This window comes from Geotrypetes seraphini, chromosome 2 (genome assembly GCF_902459505.1).
Source record: "Geotrypetes seraphini chromosome 2, aGeoSer1.1, whole genome shotgun sequence".
Taxonomy (NCBI): domain Eukaryota; kingdom Metazoa; phylum Chordata; class Amphibia; order Gymnophiona; family Dermophiidae; genus Geotrypetes; species Geotrypetes seraphini.
Window position 1 is genome coordinate 464,337,905 of NC_047085.1, and position 24,953 is coordinate 464,362,857.

At 43.9% G+C, this 24,953-nt stretch overlaps 1 protein-coding gene across 2 annotated transcripts in view; it reads left to right on the plus strand.

The window, feature by feature from the left end:
- The window catches only part of PTPRN2 (protein tyrosine phosphatase receptor type N2), a 1,585,109-nt gene that overhangs the window by 805,670 nt on the left and 754,486 nt on the right, over nt 1-24,953 (plus strand). The window lies entirely within an intron of this gene.

Below are 24,953 nucleotides of genomic sequence, written 5' to 3' on the forward strand. Positions count from 1 at the left end.
TCAGAAGCTCCCTCCCCATCCCCATATCCTCCGTGCTCCCCCTCATTAGTAACGTCAAATACCCTTGGTGGTCTAGGGTTGGGCAGGAGTGATCACCAGTTGCTCCTTCCCTGCTGGAGCCAGAAGGGTGGATTAGACTTTGCTCCAGGAGTGTGGTTGGGGAAAGAATGGAGGAGCAGTGAGCTTCAGGCCATCACCAACAACTTTGTGGTGGTGTCTGCACCTGCATAGCTAAGTGACCAAAATTAGGCCTGCTATTTAAACAGTGCAGTTTGGTTGCTTAGCTATGCAAGCACTGTCATTGAATTTTGATGGTACTCACACAGCTCCCAGTTATTCCCAGACTCCACCTCTGGAATGTCTCTCTCCTGTCCACTTTTAACATGACTGGTTAGTGCTGAGCTAGCGGCACTGCCTGGTTAATGGCCACTGAATATTGGCGGTTGACTGTGATTTAAGCAGGGCGAAGCCTCACCTGTCCACTTAACTAACTTTGAATATCAACCCTCATAGTTTTACACTCAGGGGCCTAAAAATTAGTTTGTCAACTTTGACACCCTATACAAAACTATCCTCAGAACTGTCATAAAGTCCACAAGTTGTTCTGCAATACTCTGATTCAACACGACTACTACTATTAATATTTCTATGTGGCTACCAGACGTACACAGCACTGTACAGAGTCACAAAGAAGACAGTCCCTGCTCAAAAGAACTTACAATCTAAACAGACAAGCAGGATCATTAACCAAATCTCACTAATGTAAAGACTGGGTGGACTGATTTCAAGTGAAACGTGTGATTGTGCACCCTGGATGTATCACAAAGCAACACATCTTGAAGAGATACACAAAATGTCAATGGTACAAGCAAGAAGCACAATTTCCCAATCAACTCACGGGGTTTCTTAATTATTAAAACAGTGTGGGTGGTCTCCAGCTGTACTGCGGTCACCATCACCGACCTGTCAATCAGATATAGAAATTTTCCATCATTCACTCCTTTTTTCAGTTATCTCAGCTGCCTTAATGTGGCCAATTTGCCATTCTTCTACTCAGATCTCAAAATAAAACAGATTTTGTTAAGTTTCCGTTGCAATTTGCCTTCTTTCCCGAGCACATCAACAAGTTTTATGATTAAAACCTGTGCACACTTAAATACGCACTATTAAAATCCTGAGGGGCTCTATTTGGTCCTCTAAATGGAAATGTGTGTTTGGTGGGGGAGGAAGGGGGAAGAGACAAAGCTTTGGTTCTAATAAAGATAAATATACAGCCTCCTTTTGTGTGATTTAGCCAGCACAGAATGAACAAATACATGCCAATGAGGCTGTCATTTGTCCTTCTACTCACCAATAAAGAGCAACGTCTCTACAGAATGGAAATATTGCAGATCCCATCCGACAGGAATCAAAAAGCGGTGGTTAGCACTCAGGTAGCTTGCAGCTCAATTATCTCGGTGTAGCTGAATGGATGAATAAAAGTGATGGGTTCAAAGAAGCTATCTGGCTGAAGAATGAGCAGAGCGTTTCTTAGGGAAGGAGTACAAAGGTCACTGCACAGTTAGAGCCAGCAAATGAGCAGAGAACAGGAACGCCACAAAATGTCTGATAGGTAGGAGGTTATGTTGGGATGTATACACAGGCCCTCATTTACAAGCTCTGTTCTCCATTGAGATGTGCATAATAAACCAGCACGGCAACATCTAAGTCCCTATTTTACCAAGTTGGGATATGCACATATCAAATTCAAGGGTATGCAAGGGGACATAATATGGGTCTGTTCTGGATGGGGCAAGCTCATGGCAAGGTGAGAGACATTTATTCTACATTTTAGGAGGAGTCTGAACATCTATGTCCTGAAAGATAAATGTTGGGGGTTATATCTGCTTGTAAGCACATTTAAGGTAGTGTGTGGCACAGTGGTTAAAGCTACAGCCTCAGCACCCTAGGGTTGTGGGTTCAAACCCACACTACTTCTTGTGACCCTTAATTCCCCCCACCCCCCCAATTGCCCCAGGTACATTAGATAGACTGTGAGCCTGCTGGGACAGGCAGGGAAAAATACTTGAGCACCTGACTACATTCATGTAAACCATTCTGAGTTCCCTTGGGAGAATGATATAGAAAAAGCAAAAGTGAATACATTTGGAAACCAGCTGCTATTGAGCAGCACCCCACTGAAGAGGTTGGGGAGAAGCTGCCCCGTTAATCCCCATTCCAGCCATATTCAGATCCTGGGAGGCAGGCCGGCTAACGCCCGCGGTTGGTGCTGACTGCAGATATCCAATACTAGGCAGTTTCCAGTGACCAGCATTGAATATCCGAGGGAGGTTGGCCAGCGTCAACTTATCTAGTTAAGTCATCAGCACTAACCAGTTAAGTGTATAGCAGATAAAGAGAGGACTGTTATTTGCATAGCCCAATTTGACTGATAAGGGCTGAAAATTGCCAGTTACTGCACAATAGAGCTGATTAACTTTGAGCCGCTAACCAGGATAATTTAGCAGAGATAACCAGTTATCTCATGCTAAATATTCATATTTAACCAGCTAAGTGCTATTTAACTGGCCAGTTAAATAGACCATTGAACATGGTCCAGATTGGATTTTTGTTCTCCCTCCATGCCAACCTGGCAAGGGAAACTGGTCTCTGTGGCAGTGCTGGGGAAATGCAGACTTATTTTTCTAAAATGGTAAGGGTAAACGTGAATGTGCCTGCACATACTCTTTGGTGTTGTTCTGTAACAGAATCACATATGTGCTGGTTTTCAACTTGTTGAAATTTTTGATGGGTTATTCCCCCCCCCCCTAAAATGGATGTTTATGCCATCTACATTCAGCACATAAACATTCATTTCTCCTGTACTTTAGAGCAGCCTCTACGTCAGTAGATTTTGTTCTAAAATACGTACTAGTGAAACCTGGGACATCTTAACATGGACATATCAATTCTGACTTCAAGTTTCAAGTTTATTAAAATTTTGATCAAACGCTAATCATAAATTCTAAGGGGCTCATAATCGAAAGAGAAAAATGTCCAAAAACCGGCCTAAGTCGGCACTTGGACGAACATTGTCCAAATACGTCCAAATGCCGATAATAAAAATGGGTTTTGGACGTATTTCTAAATGACCTAGGCCTTCATAGTGCCGCTGAACGACCAAAGCTAAATGGGGCGTTTCAGGAGGAGTGTCGAGGGCGGGAGTTGGGCGGGACGTGGGCCGGCTTAGACTTAGTCATACAGCATGTATAACCGAAACTTATATAGCCCAGGATTGACGGAACTTGGACATTGTGACTTAGACCATTTAAAACATGGTCTAAGTCACAAAAACCCACCTAATGTCACCAGATAAGTACTGCAAACACATAAAACAGACCCACACACACTAATGCAGTGATCACCCCCCCCCCCAACCCCATAAAAATCGTAATCACACCTTTAAAATTCAGCCTCCAGACCATCATCACCTGGCAGCCTGGCATAGGAAAGCCTAGTCGTCCAGCACAGAAGAAGCTTAAACCATCTTGGGGATGGGTTAGGGACTCATGGAGAGGAGGACCCATGCCCATAAGCTCCTGTAATCACTGCATTGATACTTAAACATGTGCCCTGCCCTATACACCCCCAAAACCCTTTTTTACTGGCATATAAGTGGCTCCTGCAGCTATAAGGGCTATTAGGGTGGTAGATAAGTGGGTCTAGGGGATTCTGGAAGTGGTTTGGGGGGCTCACCATGACCTATAAGGGAGCTGTAGTGAGATGATGACATGGCACCCTTTTTGTGAAGTTCACAGCAGTGCCCTGTAAGGTACCCCACTATTTAGGTGGCATGTCTGGGTGTTCAATCCATCACTTTGCAGACCCCTCCCACATCCAATAGGGCTTGTTCTAGGCGTTTTTGACTTGGACGAAAAGTTGGACAAAAATGTGGTATAAAGATAGACGATTTAGCGACTTGGATGATCAGATCGGCAGGACGTATAATTAGACGATTTTCGAAAGAAAAAAAAATTTGGGATGTATTTTTCGAAAATGTGTCCTAGGATGTTTTTTTACTTTGGACGACTTGCAACTTAGACGAAAACGGTCTTAGACGTTCCTTTCGATTATGCCTCTCCACGCGTTTAACAATTAAAAAATTAAAATGGGGAACAATTAACATTCTTGTTAATGACAAGATGTAACTTACATGAAAACAAAAGGATAGTAGGGGGGAAATACAATTTTAAAAAGAAAAGAGTACAATTAAGGTTAAAAACAAGAGGGCAGTGGGAAAAATCATATCAATATTGAATGTGATTAATGCAGAAATTGTCAAGGGTGGACCCAGAGATCATTTAGCATTCATATGCATCTTTAAAGAGAAAACTTTTAAGGCTTCCCTTAAATTTTATCTAAATTTTGCTCAGACGTTAAATGTGAAAGTAACGAGTTCTAAATTGTTGGGACAAATGAAGAAGCCCTACGAGAACTAATGATTTTTAAAGATGGGACGTGACAAAGGTGCTACGATGCTGATCTTAAGGTTCTCAAAGGATCGTGAGGGATGAGGAGCTTATGAATGAAGGCAGGTTCTTTGGTGTTCATGGTTTTAAAGGAAATTAAAGCAATTTTATATGTAATTTGATGAGGGATTGGTAACCAGTGTGCACTCTTTAGCAAGGGGATAACGTGAAATGGGGCTGACGATGTACAAACAAATGTGAAATATTCCAAACTGAAAACTCACACTTTTTCGAGGTTGCTTTTAACTCCTAAACCCCACTCGCTGGTAAAGCATCCATGCCTGAGAAACTGCCTAACCCCCTACTTCTACTGTTTGTTTGATTAGATTGTAAGCTCTACTGGGAAGGGACTGTTTCTTGAATGTTTTAATGTACAGCGCTTCAAATGTCTAGTAGTGCTATAGAAATGATAAGCAGTAGTAGTACTATAGTTGTAATCAGTGCTGGATAAAACATACTACACTATAAACAGCCACCACTACCAAGAGCCCTTTGCCCCGATCCAGCCAGGCATGTGAGCTCCTCCCTCTGCAGTCCATTGGAGAGATCAATCTACCTGCTTTTAAATATCAGCAACAGTGGGAAATCAACTGCTTTTACACCTCAGCAGCAGCGGAACTATCCGCAACTACCAAGAGCACACAGACCCGATCCAGCCAAGAGTGTGAGCTCCACCTCCCCCTGCAGTCCACTAGGAAGATCAACGGTTTTTTACACCTAAGCAGCAACAGGACCAGCCACCACTACCGAGAGCCCTTTGCCCTGATCCAGCCAGACAAGTAAGCTCTTCCCCCAGCATTCCGTTGGAAAAATCAATATGCTTGCTTTTAAATATCATCAGAAGTAGGAGATCAACTGCTTTTACACCTAAGCAGCCTATAATAGGAGCCCTTGCCCCGATCCAACCAGGCATGTGAGCTCCTTCCCCTATATCCCGTTTAAGAGATCAATCTACCTGCTTTAAATATCAGCAGCAGAAGAAAAACAACTGCTTTTACATACAAGCAGCAGCGAGACCTACCGCAACCACCAAGAGCCCACAGACCCGATCCTGCCAGGAGTGTGAACTCCTCCCCCTGCAGTCCATTGGAGAGATCAATCTGCCTGCTTTTAAATATCAGCAGCAGTGGAGATCAACTGCTTTTACACCTAAGCAGCAACGAGACCAGCCACAACCACCGAGAGCACACAGACCCGATCCTACCAAGAGTGTGAACTCTTCCCCCCATGCAATCCGCTAAGAAGATCGACTGTCGGCTCCGGGCGGCTTTCCCGCAGAGGAGAGAATCCTGCATTCACCGTGGGCCTCATCTGGGGCAGCCTCCTTGGAGCGGCTGGGGCACGGGCAGTGTGTCTGGGAGGGAATGCATGGATGGGAGAACATCGCAGGGGAGGAGACATAGGCATCCTGGGACTGTCTGCCAAGTCTCTTCCCTGAAGAAGCCCTTTCTGGAAACGTCAATCGCTCCTCCTAAACTTACTTGCTCCACTTCTTCACTGACGCTGAAACCGTGGATTGAAGACAAAGTTTTATTTTATTTTTCTTTCCAGCTTATGATTTATCTTTAATCTTATCTATTGTTTTGCCTTTTGTCTTTGTTTTATTCTATTTCTATCATTTAAATTTCTCCAGAATTTTAGAGTTCAACGGCTCCCCCTTCTGCTTCTATTCCTTTCTCTCCTCTCTTCTACCTTCCAAAGTATTTAGATCAATGCTGTCTTGTTAAAATGTTTATTTTATTTTTATTTTTCCTCTAACTTTACTTTTCACTTCTCTATTACCCTCCAGGTACTTTAGTTAGATTGTGAGCCTTCGGGACAGTAAGGGAATTTTTCAAGTACCTTTCTTATTTCTAATCTTAATGTATATTTTCTGTAAACCGCTTAGAACCTAACGGATGTAGCGGTATATAAGAAATAAATTACATTACATTACATTACATTTCCTTTCATTTAAATCACAGGTGTCGAAGTCGGTCCTCGAGGGCCGCAATCCAGTCGGGTTTTCAGAATTTCCCCAATGAATATGCATTGAAAGCAGTGCATGCACATAGATCTCATGCATATTCATTGGGGAAATCCTGAAAACCCGACTGGATTGCGGCCCTCAAGGATCGACTTTGACACCCCTGATTTAAATGAAGATGTATACTTTTTTTAACTTTATTTAGTTTTTAATGCCAACAAAAAGTGCAATACAATTTACATACAAATAATAATAATAATCAAATAAGCACTTATAAACAATCAGAATCTCTACAAAAAATATATACCCCCCTTTCAACTCCCCCCCCCCCCCCGTATTCTTAAAATTTATATTCTGAGGTGTTTATACATTTTGGGGTTGATATTCAGCCAGGGTGGTGGTCAGTGTTTATTTCTGAACATCAGCCACATGGCTGAATTAGACTTGGCTTTCAGCACCAGTATCTGGATGGCAGCCAGCACTAAACATCTGAATTTGGCACTGACTGCCGGGGATATGTGATAACGGTGATGTTCAGCCCGCTCTTCAAACAGTTACTAGGATAATGTTAGGTCGGTCTTTTTTTCCTAACTTTATCCAGATAATTATTTAATTAGTGGGCTGAATATCGCCACTAAGCAGAGAACTTTGAACTGTGCCTCTGCTTCACACTTGGATAATGCCAAGGAGGCCTATATAAATATTCAGTGGTAAATTTGGTCAAGCTGCTTCGTTGTTGTTGTTGGGTGCCATCGATGTGTGCTCGATCCCTAGCGACTTGATGAATTGCGGATTTAATCTAATCTTCTATTTGTGCATCGCTCATACCCATACAGGCTCAAGGCGACTGTAAAGAGAGGTAAGAGAGGAGAGAAAGACGAGGGAGAGAGAGGAGGTGGATAGGTAAAAAGAAATTGGTTTTGTGCTACTCCGGAAAGGTCCTCCAGTGTCATCCCTATGGTTGTTTACAACATGTCCGGACAACTGATTGGTACATAGACAGTGGAGCGCAAGACGTCAGCGCGCTAACAATCCAGCGCCGACAATTCAGCACAAGACAGAAGCGCGCGGGGGAAAAAGTAATTTTTAAAGAGCTCCGACGGGGGGGTTGGAGTGGCAACCCCCCTCTTTATTGGTTAGTGTTTGCGCTGCTGTTGGAGGGGGATTCAGGGGGTTGGAAACCTCCATTATAGCGAAAATAATACTTTTTCTGATTTTTTTCAGGAAAAGTTCCGTTTTCTCTATAATGGGGGAGGTTTTACCCCCCCGTCCCCCCCCGCAACGGCAGCGCGAACACTAACCAATAAAGTGTGGGGGGGGGGGGTTGCCACCCCAAACCTCCAGTCGGAGCTCTTTAAAAATTATTTTTTCCCCCGTGCGCTTCTGTCTTCCGCTAAATTGTCGGCGCTGGATTGTCGGCGTGCTGGCGTCTGGCGCGCGATTATCCCATCACCCAACTGATTGCAGGTCGCCCTCTTCGCCTGGTTCTTTCAATCTTCTCCAGTGATCTCTCTCTTCTGATGTTGTGACCAAAATAAGACAGTTGCAACTTCATTATTTGGACTTTAAATGACAGCTGGTTTGATTTCTTCCAGAATCAATTTGTTAGTTTTTCTGACGGTCCATGGCACACCTAAAATCCTTCTCCAGCACCAAAGCTCAAATGAGTCAATCTTCTTTCTGTCTTGTTTCCGTAGTGTCCAGCTTTCACATCTGTAACTGACTACTGAAAAAATGAGTGCATAGGCAAGTCTGATCTTCGTTTGGAGTGTTACCTCCTTGCCTTTGAATACTTTGTCGAGAGCCTTCATTGAAGAGCAAGCAAGTGCCATTCTGCAGAGTATTTTCTCCCTGTTCTTTGACCACTGGAAGGATATAAGCGTGGCCCTCCCACACACTCCCACAATGATCACTGACCCCCGTCCTACCCCCCCAAGAAGTGTATGAAATAGTACATACCAGTCTGAATGACAGCTTCAGACGTTAAGGCCAGTCCTAGTAGAACAGCAAGTAGGTTCTTGGAGTAGCCTAGTGGACAGTGTAGTCAACCATAGAGATGGGGATTCAGGTCCATCTTCCACTCTAACCACTACCCTTGTAGTGGAACACATGAGCCTTCCAAACCAGTGGTTAAAGCTACAGCCTCAGCAACATGGGGTTGTGGGTTCAAACCCACGCTGCTCCTTGTTACCCTGGGCAAGTCACTTAATCCCCCCCCAGGTACATTAGGTAGATTGTGAGCCCGCCAAGATAGATAGGGAAAATGCTTGAGTACCTGAATAAATTAATGTAAACCGTTCTCAGCTCCCTTGGGAGACCAGTACAGAAAATTGAATTAATTAATTAAATATAGATGTTACCTGTAGGCATGAGGGCTACAGTAGGTTTTTGAGGGCTTACTATATAATATGAGGAGGCTATGGTGAGATGTGTATCTGGGACCTTTTTATGTGAGGTTCACTGCATTGCCCCCTTGGGTGTTCCACTGCTCTGTGTGGCCAGTCTACTAAGAATGCTGGCCTCTCTTACATCCCAAAGGCTTGTTCTATGCTTTTTTTCATTTCGATGAGTTTTTTAAAAATTTTTTTTAATGATTCAGAAAGATAGATGCACTGAGCACAAACACATCCTCATTTAAAAACAAACAAACAAGAAAATGGTTTTGAAAATGGTCATGTTTGGTACTGGATTATTGTGTGTGTTCCGCAAAACGCCTAAATTCAGATTAAATGTCATATCAAAAAAGCCCCTCCTGACATTTTTGCTATCAGTATGTAGCATTTTTGCAACACTTGTTTATACCAAAAATAGCTTGATTTCAAAGAACACAAAAAAATCCACAATACAAACTACTGTACCCCCAGAAAGCCTTTAAGTACAAAACAAAACTCAAATAAAGCCAAAACCAAGCAGCCTTGCAAACCACATTGGGAAATTGTATAAGCAAGCAGAATGTCAGACTGCCTTTGAGAAGCAAATAAGATGTCAGTCGTGGACCCTCCTGTGGAGAGGGAAGCATCAGGTTATTCTCATCCCATTCCTTTCCTGCTATTAATTCTTGTGGGAATTTAGCCTGTCCACAGAGAGAAGAACGTGTCGGCTGTGCCTGACTGGAATATACAAATGCAGAGAAAATCAGAGTCTATTCTCTGGTCTGCTGCTGAGAGGTCATGTTAAAAGCAGATTGAGTCTGAGCCTTCTTTTAATGACCAAACCTGTTTGCAACTATTTGGCGTTGATGGAATTTCTGAGAATCAGATGTAAAACTCCAATACATATTTTCTAAACTATAAGATGAGTAACAGTATAAGAAAATGGATGTTCACTGCATCAAATTTCATTTCTTACCCCACGGGTTAAAGAAAAAGCAATTGAAAAATTTTGGAACTAATAGAGATAGAAAAATATGCATATATAATATATAGGGGGATGCGGTATGCATTTGATAATGAGCATTCAGGTTGTTCATACACTGTAGATTTTGCTTTGCTCCAGGAGAATATCAAAAAGAAAATCTGATTCCTGCTAGACCTATGCATTGTTTATCTTTTTATCCTACTCGGTACACTTACTTTGTACTTGCTTTTCACTGACTGGTTGATATTAGAAATTATTTAACTGGCCAGAAATGGCCACTGACTGGTTAAATCGCTTGGTCAGGGCTATCCTCAAATTTTCAGCACCAGTTAACCGGTTATCACTGCTGAAAATTAGTAGTCAATGCCTAAGGGGAGAATTCGGCACTTGGTCACTTAAGTGCTGATATTCAACACTTAAGCGGCCAGGGTAACTGTATAAATGGGACCACATAAAACACAGTCCTAGGGCAACCCATGGCTGGTTAAGTTCTGAATATTGAATTAACTGCAAAACAAAGAAAAATCCAGTAAAAGGCGAACACCAAAAACAAAGAAAAACTGCAAAGTGGGATGTACAAGGTGCAGAAATCTTTATTAAAAGTCTATACAAAATTGTAATCCATAAAAATGGCTCCCATATACATGGAGTATGGACCCAACACGGTCAATGTTTCGGAAAAACTCTCATAAGAACATAAGAAGTTGCCTCCGCTGAGGCAGACCAGAGGTCCATCTCGCCCAGCGGTCCGCTCTCGCGGCGGCCCATCAGGCCCACTGCCTGAACAGTGGTCTCTGACTAATTTTGCAATTTACCTCTAATCCTATCCTTCTACTCTTATCTGTACCCCTCAATCCCTTTGTCCTCCAGGTACCTGTCCAGACCTTCTTTGAAGCCCTGTAGCTTGCTTCTGCTTATCACATCCTCCGGTAGCGCGTTCCATGTATCCACCACCCTCTGGGTGAAAAAGAACTTCCTGGCATTTGTTCTAAACCTCTCCCCTCTCAATTTCACTGAGTGCCCCCTCGTACTTGTGGTTCCCCATAGTTTGAAAAATCTGTCCCTGTCCACTTTTTCTATGCCCTTCAAGATCTTGAAGGTTTCTATCATGTCTCTTCTAAGTCGTCGCTTTTCCAGCGAGAAAAGCCCCAGCTTTTTCAGTCTGTCAGTATATGAGAGGTCCCCCATACCCTTTATTAGCTTAGTTGCTCTTCTCTGGACTCTCTCAAGTACCGCCATGTCCTTCTTGAGGTACGGCGACCTGTACTGGACACAGTACTCCAGGTGTGGGTTCACCATTGCACGATACAGTGGCAGGATGACTTCCTTCGTCCTGGTCGTGATACCTTTCTTAATGATACCCAACATTCTGTTCGCTTTCCTTGAGGCTGTGGCGCACTGTGCCGACGCCTTCAATGTTGTGTCTACCATCACTCCCAGGTCTCCTTCCTCAGGTGTGAATTATGTGAAAATTGCTAAGTAAAGAATAACTAATGAATGGTGTCAGCTTAAAAGAAATGTGTGAGAAATAATGAAACCTTGACCAATAGCAAAAGAATTATGTTTTGTTAAAAGGTGTGTGGAGAGTGTGAATGATTACAAAGTTATTGTAATGTAGGGGGACCAAAGAAGAGACATTTGGGTTGTGGATGCAAAAAATGAGAAAAGCTGTGAACTTGAAAAAAGTGAGGAGTGATGCGGTAAAAAGCTGGGAAAAGACCCATCAAAACTTGAGAGGAGATGGAGAAATTGATACCCACTGGGATATCCGACGTATCACATATAGAGAGTCATGCGGAGAACACCGTTGTTGCATCTGAAAACTAGGCTATTCACAAAAATGTAATGCTCTCTTCCCCCCTACTCAACCCCAACCTCACTAAGTTGTTCCTTCCTTATATTAAGCTCTTGTAAACCGTGCCGAGCTCTATAACTATGGAGAGGATGCAGTATATAAACTTAAGGTTTAGATTAGATTAGATTATAAAATAAGCTAAATTTGTTGATCGAAGACAAGAAGTACTCCTTCCGGGCTAACACACAGTGCCAAAATCCAGACATGGCCTGGAATTGAACATCCAGGAATAACAGTAGTGACAGTTAGTAAAACGCTTGGGGGAAAATTCTATAAGATAGGCGTCTAACTTAATTAGTAAATTGGCTTCAATAATGAGCTTTAACAAGCCCATAATTGAAAAAAAAAAAAAAATTTAATTGGGAGATAGGCGCCTATCTTCTTTGGCACAATTCTACAAAAGATAGGCTCCTATCGCATAGCCTCTATTGGCGCCTAACACCAAAGTAGGTGTGTTTAGGGGTGAAGAAAGACTTAGGCGCCACTAAAGGATTCAGGTACCTATAGTATAGGCTTTTAAAACCCTGGCCTACATTTTGGCACCACTAAGCGTGATTTTGTAATGGGCGCCTAAGTGTGATTGACATGCAATAGGCACCTAACTGTAGGCGCCTATCTTTTTTAGTCGCCATTTACAGAATCTGACCTTTACTGTTACTAACTGAGTACTGACTCCAACTGATTAGTTCTATGCAGTTTGGCATGTTTCTCCTTGTTAGCAGTATTACCACTACAGGTCCCAGAGGTCATTTGAAGAGCTGAGGCATGAAGTGGGAGCGAGTGGGCATCCATCCTTCCCTACTGGACATTAAAGACTGATGGCGAGTCCTGAGAGCAAGTCAGACGGGTGGGGATGGTTTGAAGGTGGGGTGAAGTTTTGAAGAGTTTGGTCACAGGGTAAGGGATTAGGCTGCCATGTGAAGGGTTCTTGCCCACATGCTGTTTCTTTAACTTCTACAAGAAACAAATTATTTTGCTATATTGGACCTTCTTTATGGAATTCTCTACCTGCTGAAGTGAGCAGTTTAAGAAGCTATTTTGGATTTCAGAAGAATCTTAAAACACGGATTTTAAAAAATGTTTTTGCTAGATCTTAAGCAAATTATGGTTAATTTCTGACCATGATTATTTTGATTAATTAATTTGATTCTGGTTAAACAATTTTTTTATTTTTATTTAATAAACAAACATAGAAACATGATGGCAGATAAAGGCCAAATGGCCCATCTAGTCTGCCCATCCCTAGTAACCATTATCTCTGTCTCTCTTTGAGAGATCCCACGTGCCTATCCCACGCCTTCTTGAATTCAGACACAGTCTCTATCTCCACTACTTCTTCTGGAAGACTGTTTCACGCATCTACTACCCTTCAAACTGAAATTAAACCACCTACCATCTACCATCTTCAAACTGAAATTAAGCACAGCAAAAACAAAAGTCTTTTTGGCAAGCCCCAATGACAAAATTACGAGAACATCGCTAAAAATCAACAACCACGAATACCCAATATCCAATACCATAAAAATACTGGGTATCACTCTAGATACTCATCTAACCATGGCTGACCACACAAACTTACTGGTGAGAAAATGTTTTTACACGCTATGGAAACTAAGGACCATAAAAAATACTTTGAACCAACTTCCTTCAGGTTGCTGGTGCAATCGCTGATCCTATCCCTCCTTGACTACTGTAACATCATCTACTTGGGTATTCCAGAAAACACAGTAAAAAAATTGAAATTAGTACAAAACACCGCTGTTCGCTTAATCTTCGGACTGAGAAAAAAAGACCACATCAGCCCCTACTACAAAAATCTACACTGGTTACCAAGAGAAGCGCGAATACTATTCAAATTTGCATGTATCTGTTTCAAACAAGTCTGGGGACTAGCACCTTCCTACCTGCAAACTCACTTCGTTCTGCACAACCCCACACGAACTACCAGAAACAAAAACATCTTTGCCTACCCAAAGATCTCAGGCTGCAGATACAAATCCTTCCTGGATAGAACCTTCATGTTCCAAGCGAATAGACAACAAGTCTGGTTGCGAAACTGCATAAATGAACCCAAACTGACTTACAATGCATTCCGAAAAGCAATAAAAACCGCCCTATTCGACAAATTCATTGACTAAAACAGACCTCCCTTAAACTAAAACAAACCCCCCGTAAACGCTATTCAATCTCCCAGGAAGCTCCAATTTTCATGTATTCTTTACCCATGGAACTTAAATTAGTATGTACCTTGTTTATGTAACTTTTCTATTTTAGGCTCCTTATCATTCGCTGACTGTCCAGCCTTCTTACAATGTGAACCGCCTAGAAGTCGCCTGACTATGGCGGTATAGAAAAATAAAGTTATTATTATTATTATTATTTCTGTTAAAAAAAACCTATTTTGCTTTGATTGAAAGAGACTCGACTCATGTATTCTTTGATTATTTTACTGTATTTTGCCATTTTATTGTAAACCACTTTAACACTCAGTTATACTAAGTGGTATATCAAGTAATTAAATCAAATCAAATGTGTGGGCTTCTCCTGCTATGGGAGAAGGTTTGCATTTATTTATATCAACCGGCAGGTAGAATAGTAGAGGCAGTTACAAATTTGAACAAGGGAAAATGTGCCACAAGACAAATATTGCCAGAGAAGCAGAATGATTAATTTAAGCTAGATTCAAAGTTACTCACTCTGATGCAGGCCTTTGCTGGAAGAACAGTCATGCAAGAGTACATGGTATGTTGGTTGATCAGAGCACAGTACTTGTTTCCAGCGATGATCCAAAGAGAAAGAGCATGGTGAATTTTCAATTTTATGGATTCTGTGGAATTGAAGTCTGGTAGGCAGAAACTGTCCAATCTCTGAGGAGTCTGGCATTTTCTCCAATCCCAGAGCAGAATTTTCAATTCAAAACTTTTTTTTTCTGTTTCTAGTTGCATGATGTCATCTGATTAAATTTTTCTAGTGTCTGTTGTCTTATCTCAGGATGTGTGGCTTAGGTTCTGCTATGTATTGGCTAGGTAGAGCCTGATTAGATTTTAATATTGTCTTTTCAATCTTGAGTGACTTAAGTTAAAAAGAGGCCCATCCTCCGATTATGAAGCATTGTCCATGTAGACTGGATGCCAGACTGAAATGACCAGGCAAAGTTGCTCAGGGGGCATCAGATGCTGCTGGGGTAACATCTAGGGTTGTGTATACAGCTGGGGGAGGGGAATTTGCTTCTGAGGGTTGACCTACAATGGGGGGTACAGCTGGCATCAGGGTGAGGGTTGGTTTGAGGAGAGATCTGAAATCCTGGAGAACCCAGGCATTGGTGTTTACATCCGTCCCTAATGCAGAAGGTTGCTAAAAATTGGTTAGTGGTCTTTGTCATAAATTGTATGGGGACAGACTTAGAGACCTTATTATGGATACTCTGGAGGAAAGATGGAAGAGAGGGGAGATGTTTAAATATCTCCATGGCATTAATGTACAAGAGGTGTCTCTTTCAAATGAAGGAAAACACCGGAAGGAGAGGGCATAGGATGATGTTAAGAGGTAATAGGCCCAGGAATAATGTAAGACTATACTTCTTTACAGAAAGGATGGTAGATGCATGGAATAGTCTCCCGAAGGAGGTGGTAGAGATGAACACTGTATCTGAATTCAAGATATCTTGGGACAGGCATGTGAGATCTCTTAGGGAAAGGAGGAGATAGCGGATGTGTGGATAAGCAGACTGGATAGGCCATTTATGTATGGATGGGTAGATTGGATGGGCCATTTGGCCTTCATCTGCCATCATGTTTCTATGGTCTTTGGGGCTGGTGTAAATGTCCTAATCTAAGTTACCCCATATGGACATGTATGAAATAGGGAATGCACATCTGTATTGTAGGCCCAACCAGACTGCTCTTTCTCTCTGCCCTCCACATGCTCACTTGAAATCTATCCTACTGAGTATCCCAAAGTGTGAATGACCCCTGTGTGTGTGCGTTATCAAAGTTCTGCAATGGTGTTAAAGCATACACATTAGTGAGCCCTCAAGGAAACGGCAGCTCGCTATTAGTTGTTCTCTAGAGTAAAGTTAGCCCTTGAAACAGTACAACATAGGAAACTTGGCACAAAGTCAGACACTTTGAGATCAGGAGATCTGCAAGGAACAAAGCTAACTGGTTCTAGCATTTCGGTACATTTGAAATCACTTTGGACATTCATTAGAATGAGTGATGCATGGAGCTAAGATTGTGACATATATAATTACGAGTAAGCAAACAGAGTGAAGTCTTGTTCATCTTACTGAATTGGACACTGTTAGTTCAGAGGACAATTTTTATCAATATAAAGTCTTGTGCATATTTCAAGTATTGCTCTTAGCATTGCTAGTTTGAGTGAGTTAAGTCATTGGTTAAGATCTGAGCCATGCATGCCACTTGGTTCATAGACAACGGCGCGAAAGACAAAGGCGCGGCCGGACAATTGAGCGCAGCGCGGAGGCGTGCGCCGCTCTAAATTACTGTTTTTAGAGCTCCGACAGGGGTGTGTGGGGGGAAACCCCCCACTTTACTTAATAGACATCGCGCCGTCGTTATGGGGGGTTTGGGGGGTTGTAACCCTCCACATTTTACTGTAAACTTAACTTTTTCCCTAAAAACAGGGAAAAAGTGAAGTTTTCAGTAAAATGAGGGGGGTACAACCCCCCAAACCCCCCACAATGCCCCCACAATGCGGCGCGATGTCTATTAAGTAAAGTGGGGGGGTTCCCTCCCCATGCCCCCCCGTCGGAGCCCTAAAAACAGTAATTTAGAGTGGTGCGCGCCTCCGCGCTGCGCTCAATTGTCTGGGCGCGCCTTTGTCCCGGCGCGCTTTTGACCTGACACCATGCCACTTAGGTTGGTTGACATATTGCTAGTATCCAGCATGGTGATTTGTTGCACAGCTGTCACTATTTTCTGAGACATTCTTTCTTTCCATATATTGGATTATACCGTATTTTCGCGGATATAACGCGCACCTGTGTAAAACGCGCACAGGGGTATAGCGCGCAGAAATCACGATGATATGTACCAAAACTTTTCTATACCGCGCTCAGGCATATAACGCGCATGATGCCCGACGCTCCTTTCGCCCCCCCTGACTTCCGTGCACTGCCCTGACTTTCCGTGCGCTGTCCTGACTCTCCGTTCACCCCCCCTGACTTTCCGTGCACTGTCCCCCCTTGAAGTCCTGTCCCCCCTTGAAGGTCTGTCCCCATCCTGAAAGCCTGATGCCCCCCCCGACGTCCGATACATCCCCCCCCCCCGGCAGGACCACTCGCACCCTCACCCCGAAGGACCGCCGACTCCCCAACAATATCGGGCCAGGAGGGAGCCCAAACCCTCCTGGCCACGGCGACCCCCTAACCCCACCCCGCACTACATTACGGGCAGGAGGGATCCCAGGCCCTCCTGCCCTCGACGCAAACCCCCCTCCCCCCCCAACGACCGCCCCCCCCAAGAACCTCCGCCCGTCCCCCAGCCGACCCGCGACCCCCCTGGCCGACCCCCACGACCCCCCCACCCCCCTTCCCCGTACCTTTGGAAGTTGGCCGGACAGACGGGAGCCAAACCCGCCTGTCCGGCAGGCAGCCAACGAAGGAATGAGGCCGGATTGGCCCATCCGTCCTAAAGCTCCGCCTACTGGTGGGGCCTAAGGCGCGTGGGCCAATCAGAATAGGCCCTGGAGCCTTAGGTCCCACCTGGGGGCGCGGCCTGAGGCACATGGGCCAAACCCGACCATGTGTCTCAGGCCGCGCCCCCAGGTGGGACCTAAGGCTCCAGGGCCTATTCTGATTGGCCCACGCGCCTTAGGCCCCACCAGTAGGCGGAGCTTTAGGACGGATGGGCCAATCCGGCCTCATTCCTTCGTTGGCTGCCTGCCGGACAGGCGGGTTTGGCTCCCGTCTGTCCGGCCAACTTCCAAAGGTACGGGGAAGGGGGGTGGGGGGGTCGTGGGGGTCGGCCAGGGGGGTCGCGGGTCGGCTGGGGGGGCGGTCGGAGGTTCTTGGGGAGGGGCGGTCGTTGGAGGGAGGCGGGTTTGCGTCGAGGGCAGGAGGGCCTGGGATCCCTCCTGCCCGTAATGTAGTGCGGGGTGGGGGTAGGGGGTCGCCGTGGCCAGGAGGGTTTGGGCTCCCTCCTGGCCCGATATTGTCGGGAAGTCGGCGGTCCTTCGGGGGGGGGGGGGATGTATCGGACGTCGGGGAGTCGGCCGGGCAAGAGGGCTTGGGCTCCCTCTTGCTCCGATCGTGGATGCGGGTGCGGGTGGGAGCGCGTGCGAGCGGTCGTTCGGGGTGGGGGTGCGAGCGGTCCTGCTGGGGGGGTGAATCGGGCGTCGGGCGGGGTGGGAACTATGTTTAAAAACTTTTCTATACCGCGCTCAGGCATATAACGCGCGAGGGGTATGCGCGGTAGGTAAAATCGCGTATAACGCGCGCGTTATATCCGCGAAAATACGGTAGTTATGTTTTGATAATATTGGCCTTTTTCTGGTTTAACTTTATGTTTTCCTGTTTTGAAATGGAATTTAAATGGCTAGGCCTCTCCAGGCATGTAAATGCTGCCATTAATGTATCAGGATACTTTTTAAATAACCACCATAAGCTGGCAATGTATATGTATCCTGTCCATGATCCTCCTGACTCTGCTTTTGTGTATGGCTGTCTGTCAAATATATTGTGTAAGATGTGTGTATGTTTACAGAGTAGCACGTAGGCAGATTTTCAGCATTTACACACATGTGCAACCATATCTGCATATGATTCTGTAAAGTTATGCAGCATTCATGTATGCAAAATCAACATCAGGCTGCCTAAAAGTAGGGAATGTGCTCTGTGGAATTCTAAAATGGGAAAACAGGGTCATGCATGGGTAGCATGTTGTATACTTGTGCCCTCTATGATAGAGAGTGTGTATGGGGCAGAAAATCATCTACTTGGATGTCTTAGCCAACAGAATGTCCAACCTTAGGACAACTAATGTCATTCACCATTTTCAACCACAGAAACGTCTAAATGCAAAACATCCAAATCCAGACCATTTGGGCATGGGAGGGGCCTGCACTATAATAGACTGGCCACACAGACATCCTGAAAGAGCAGTGGGACGCCTTAAAGAGCACTGCTGTGAACTTCACATAAAGGACGCCAGGTGTAGATCTCACCAGAACCCCTTATAATGTATGGTGAGCCCTCAAACTCTCACCAAACCTACTATACCCACCTGTATACCACTCCCAATAGCCCTTATGGCTGTAGGTGGCACCTATAAGGCAGTGCAGTAGGATTTTAGTGGCCTCATACTTTCCACCATGAATGTAGTGGTTAGAGTGGTTTATGGGCCTGGATCCTCCTCTCTGTGGCTCACTAGCCCACTCACCAGGCGACTTGTGACACCTATGTGATGCTTTACTAGGCATTCCCATACTAGGTGCTACTGTTTTAGAGTCAGGTATGTACTGTTTCATTCAAATTTTGGGGGGATGGGAGGGGGATCAGTGACCAATAGGGAAGCATGGTGGGGGATCATTACTTATACCTCCAATGGTCATCTGGTTAGTTTGGCACTTAGATGCTTTTAAAACAGGCCTAACTCACAACGTCTAACGTACTTCCAGGACATCTTGGGAAAGGTTCTATTATTATTGCAAGACGTCCTGCCCAAAGCCTGCCCAGCGCACACCTCCAACATGCCCCCCTTAGGTCATGGATGCATAGTGGTTAGAACACCTCGCAAGACATCCAGAAAGATGGTTTTGAAAATCAGCACTTAAACGTCCTGGCGATTAGGACATCCAAGTGCCGATTTATTACATTTTTTTGGACGTCTTATTTTTTTTTTGAAAATGCCCCTAATATTCTATAAATATCAGCAGTGCAGATTATAAAGACACATTCAGGGGGAATTCATGAAAGGCACTACTGTCTCCCAGAAGAGGTGGTAGAGACAGAGACTGTGTCTGAATTCAAAAGGGCCTGGGATAGGCACATGGGATATCTTGGAGAAAGAAAGAGATAATGGTTACTGCGGATGGGCAGACTAGATGAGCCTTTTGGCATTTATCTGCCATCATGTTTCTATGCATTAATGCACACCAGCAATTATTGTACGCTTTTAAAGATGCTCACTATGGGCTGGTTTAACGAAAAACCACCAAAAGTTAGTCACTGGCAGATGCCTAGATTACGCCTACTGCCAAAGAACTGAAGGGTTTTAATTGGTTCTAAGTGACACAATAATTGGTCGCACCATTAAAAACCAATTAAAAATCATCAAAACAAAAAATGAGATGACACTAGGTGGCCTCCGGGACTGGTGCCTAGGCCCATACTGCTTAGCATCGCCTAGTGACATCAAAGCCGGGAAGTGGGCAGGTTTAGGGGCGGTGCTAGACTTAATCATCACTAGGCGACGCTAGCTGCAATTCTGCAAGGACCCTAGGCACTGAAAATGTAGGCCTGTAAAACCCTAATTTAGGCGCTTCCAGTTGCGATTCTATAAATGGCACCTAACTGAAGATTGATAAGCGCTATGCACCGCATTGCTCAACACCTATCTTTTAGGCTCTGTTTATAGAATCAGGGCCTCAATGCCAATAAATAACAATTTAATTTAAAGTGATAATCAAATTTCCATTTTGGCAACCTTGATAATAACCTTCCAAATGAAAGGGAATCTAACTACCAAGCTTGTGAGATTTCTGTGCCCTAATCCCAGAGTGATTACAGGATTAAACTTCAAAAACAGGAAATGAGTGGAAAGAACATGGAATAGAGAGGAAGAAGAAAAGGGACAAGCTAGTGAATTTCTCTGATCTTTCATTATTCAACTATAAATATGATTTTTCTCTTCCACTGAGTCATTTCAGAAAGAAAAGGTCTCAACGGGTTCTCCTTTAACTTAGTAATGGTTGTTCTCCTTCTGACAGCTATGTTTAATTTTCCAGCAAGTAAATGGACTGCTGCTTTCATATATGTGTGAAAATGGAACCAATTTATTTTGTCGATATGTGTGAAAAAGGCAAGTTTTTTGTTGTTGGTTTTTTTTTTTTTTTTGAGAAATATAAAAGGGTTCCAAAATTTCAGGCTTAAATTAAATCATATTACCAGGTCTGTTCTTCATGGCATCAATTTCTCTGTTGCTCTACTTCCTAGGAAGTCTTTGTTTTGCCCTAATAAAATTTTATTTCACAGATTTTTTTTACACTTTAATGGAAAAATGTTTAACATTTATTACCTTGCTTTAGAAAATACTACTTACATCTACTTTTTACTTGCTTATGCTGAGTGCTTATCGTATATTATACACATGCACGCACATACAGGGGCTTTTCTACAGAGCTGCGATAACCACCAATGCATGTTTACTGCAGCAAGAAAAACGGCATACATCAGGGCACACAGAGGCATCCCATGGTAATTTTATCAAGTGCGATTAACTCTCAATGCACTCAAAAATATTTAATTTTAAGCACGGGCATGTCCGGGGCAGAAAATGAGCGTGTTGTGCAGGTACACTGTAGCATGCTACCATGATTACAAAGTCATGGCAGCAGTTGCCACGTGGCAAATGCTCCGATGCCCATTAAATCACTATTGCCTGGAAATGGGAGGATCATGGGAGGATCATGGGCAGATCGGGGGCATTCCTTAACGTTACGCATATAATGGTAGAATAAGACATGAGGATTTGGGCACATCTAAAATTAGGTGCAGGTCCCAGGTAAAAGCACTATTCTATATACCACACCAAACTTTAAACATAACTTGAACCATTCGTGGTCTGGCGGTATATAAGAATAAATTATTATTATTATTATTTTATTAGCGCTGACTTTTTTTTTTAGGTGCCATATATAGAATTCAGTCCTTACTGTTGATAATGAATTAATGTAAGGTAGGTTGTGTTGTTGCTATATATGTTTTATTAAGAATTAGAGAATGACACGGGGAAAAAGTTTATCCCCGTCTCCGCCCCGTCAACTTGTCCCTATCCTGTCACGGCGAGCTCCATCTCCATCCCCGTGAGCTCCATTCCCATCCCCATTCCATCACCGTGAACTCGGACCCCGTCCCCGCCACCAAAGTGTACAACGTATGTTCCTTTCCACCCCTCCACCCGGTCCAGCAGCTCCCTCCCTCCCTGCCTTCCCCTTCCCTTCGCTGCCTCTTTTTAATTTTCATCTTAACAAGCCGCCGGATTCTCAAAGTCGCGTGTGGCTGCTGCTGCTGGAAAGTCCTCCTCTGATGCAACTAGAAACAGGAAGATGCATCAGAGGAGGACTTTCCGGCAGACCACACGACTTCAAGGCTCCGGCTGCTTGTTAAGACAAAAATTAAAGAAAGACAGCACAGGGAAGGTAAAAGGAAGGAGGGAGGGAGATGACCAGACTGCGATTGGGAGGAAGGAGGGAGGGGGCTGCTGGACCACGTGATCTTCAGTGCGATCCTCAGTTAACTGCGGATCCACTGTGCAGTGAATGACCTTCTCCCTGTACCCGCGGGTGACCTTTTTTTTAGTCCCCATTTCGGTGGGTTACCCATGGCTACCCGCAGCTAGCCTCAGGTAACAGTCACCATGTCATTCTATATTATGAATCACTCCGTGGCACCCTGAAGAAAGCCACAGCACAAAGGCTGAAAAACGTACCTATCCAGAAGAGGCGAGATCTGGACAACTGCAACAATCATGATGCCAGCTGTGGAAGCTCAAGAGAATATAGAATGTAGGTGTCAATAAGAGTTCCCACACTAATGACTAATCAAGAAATTAGTACGTAGCCATTAGTGGGAGAAATAGGAAATGCAACCATATTACAGCTCCACTAAAAGTAGCCTCAGCACTTGGGAAAGCCCCGCAATACCAATATCGCAGGCCACTTTTTAGCACAGCTTAGTAAAAGGGGCATTAAATGACATTAGTCTTAATTATTAACTTTTTAAAATTTATTTTGTACTTAATTAAAAAAAAGACTAATTAAAAGCAGATTGGATGATGAATCTATATGCCTTTCCAATAAACAAAAAAGAACTGCAGACTAATATGTACAAGATGCAGGCTATGTTTATTGTACCAAATATTTAATGCAGTTACTGATATCACCTTATTACAAACCAAGAGACCCGTTTCGGAGAACACGCCTTCTTCAGGGGTCCAAGGTTGATAATGTTTGAGATAAACCGTAATGAAAATGGTATAAAACAAACACCCGTGTAGATAAGGTCATGAGCCGGCAAAAACGTTTTCGTACTGACTCATTTTTCGCATTGCACTGCCGGTTGTTGGTTTGTTAAAGTTGATATCAGTAACTGCATTAAATATTTGGTACAATAAACATAGCCTGCATATCTGATAAATCTGCTAAGCAGGTAAGTTTGAGTTGGATATTATACGACTAAAGATTCTGCTATTGTCTTATATATGATTAGTTATTGTGGCAGTATAACAAACAATTGCCAAAATACGGCTATTTGACACTACTAAAGGAGAAACTAAGAACACATATGCTATGCGGTAGATGAGAGACTGCGTGTGACAACTGTTATATGATTGCCCAGCTGATCGTGGTGTATCGTCTAGTGATTTTTACTTTTGCTTTTGTTGCTTTCTTTGTTATGCTCTGTTTGTTTTTCCATTTGCTTCTCAGGAGTTTGCAGCCTTCTTTGACAAAACTGTGTGGGTGTTATGGCGCCCCCCTTAGGTTGTTTTATATTATTATCTGTTGTACCTGGGAAATTTGTTTCACTTACAAGTATTTGTAGAAAGGTTTGGATCCTAATGAAAACAACATTAGCAAAATGTAGCCTGCGATGGCCCCTTTTCTTCTTTTGGACTCTCAAGGAAGGATTTTTTGTTTCTATTTGGTTTTGGGGTTGTTGGGGTTTTTTTTTGTTTTGTTTTGTTTACTTCTTCCTCTCACTGGACTTGTGATTTCCCATTATTACTCGTTTGCTTAAAATGAAATATGATTTGCACCATTGTTATTAAATATGATAAAGTGAGTACAATATCTGGATTTTAAACAAGCAAGTCTAAAGCATGAAAATATGTCTATGAGGATCTAATTAAATCACTCACATCATAACTTTTGCCCAGTGGCATAGTAATGGGGGTGAGGGCACCAGCAACTCTCTTCCCCCCTTCCCACTCCTTCCCCTGCCACACGTGTGCCCCTTCCCTCCCCTGTCCCTTTTTAACTTCACCACCAGCAGCCACCAACTTACTGCCCGCATCTGACATTACTTCCAGGATTCGCACCTAGGACGTGACGTCAGAGAGAACGCCAAAGCCGACGTGAGCAGTAAGTTGGAGGCTGCTGGTGCTGAAATTAAAAGGGTACGGGGAAGGGCGCCCGCACACGGCAGGGGGATGGGGAAGAGGGCGGGGGAGGGGTGCCGCTCACCCTCACGATGCCACTGCTTTTGCCACTCCAAATATGATGCTGGGCCTCACTCTAATGATATTCACCATCCTGAACCTAAACAACAAACAGATCTAGGATTTTCAGGACATATGCCAAAGTCCTTGAGCATCCCTTTCATTTTCACCTTTCTGCCCACAAAGCAATCCTTGATGGGCCTCTTCTCCCTCGAACAGAGGAGATTGAGAGGGGACATGATCGAAACATTCAAGGTACTGAAGGGGATAGACTTAGTAGATAAGGACAGGTTGTTCACCCTCTCCAAGGTAGGGAGAACGAGAGGGCACTCTCTAAAGGTGAAAGGGGATAGATTCCGTACAAACGTAAAGAAGTTCTTCTTCACCCAGAGAGTGGTAGAAAGCTGGAACGCCCTTCCAGAGGCTGTTATAGGGGGAAACACCCTCCAGGGATTCAAGACAAAGTTAGACAAGTTCCTGCTGAATAGGAACGTGCGCTGGTAGGGTTAGTCTCAGTTGGGGTGCTGGTCTTTAACCAGAAGGCCGCCGCATGAGCGGACTGCTGGGCGTGATGGACCACTGGTCTGACCCAGCAGCGGCATTTATGTTCTTAAAGCTTATAGTCTATCTTGGGCAGACCTGTACAGTTGGTGTTGTGATAATCTAGTCAAGACAAAATCAAGGCCTGAACTACTAATTGCAAATTTGACTACATTAAATACAGGCTTAAACGCTGTATGATTCAAACATACCCAAAACTAAGTCTGAAACATTATAGGAATTTGGTGGTGCCATCATACGCTGAGAGTTAGAATGAATTAGTCTAAATTGTGGCCCACCCGGTCGCCGCCCAACAGGCCTCCTAACTG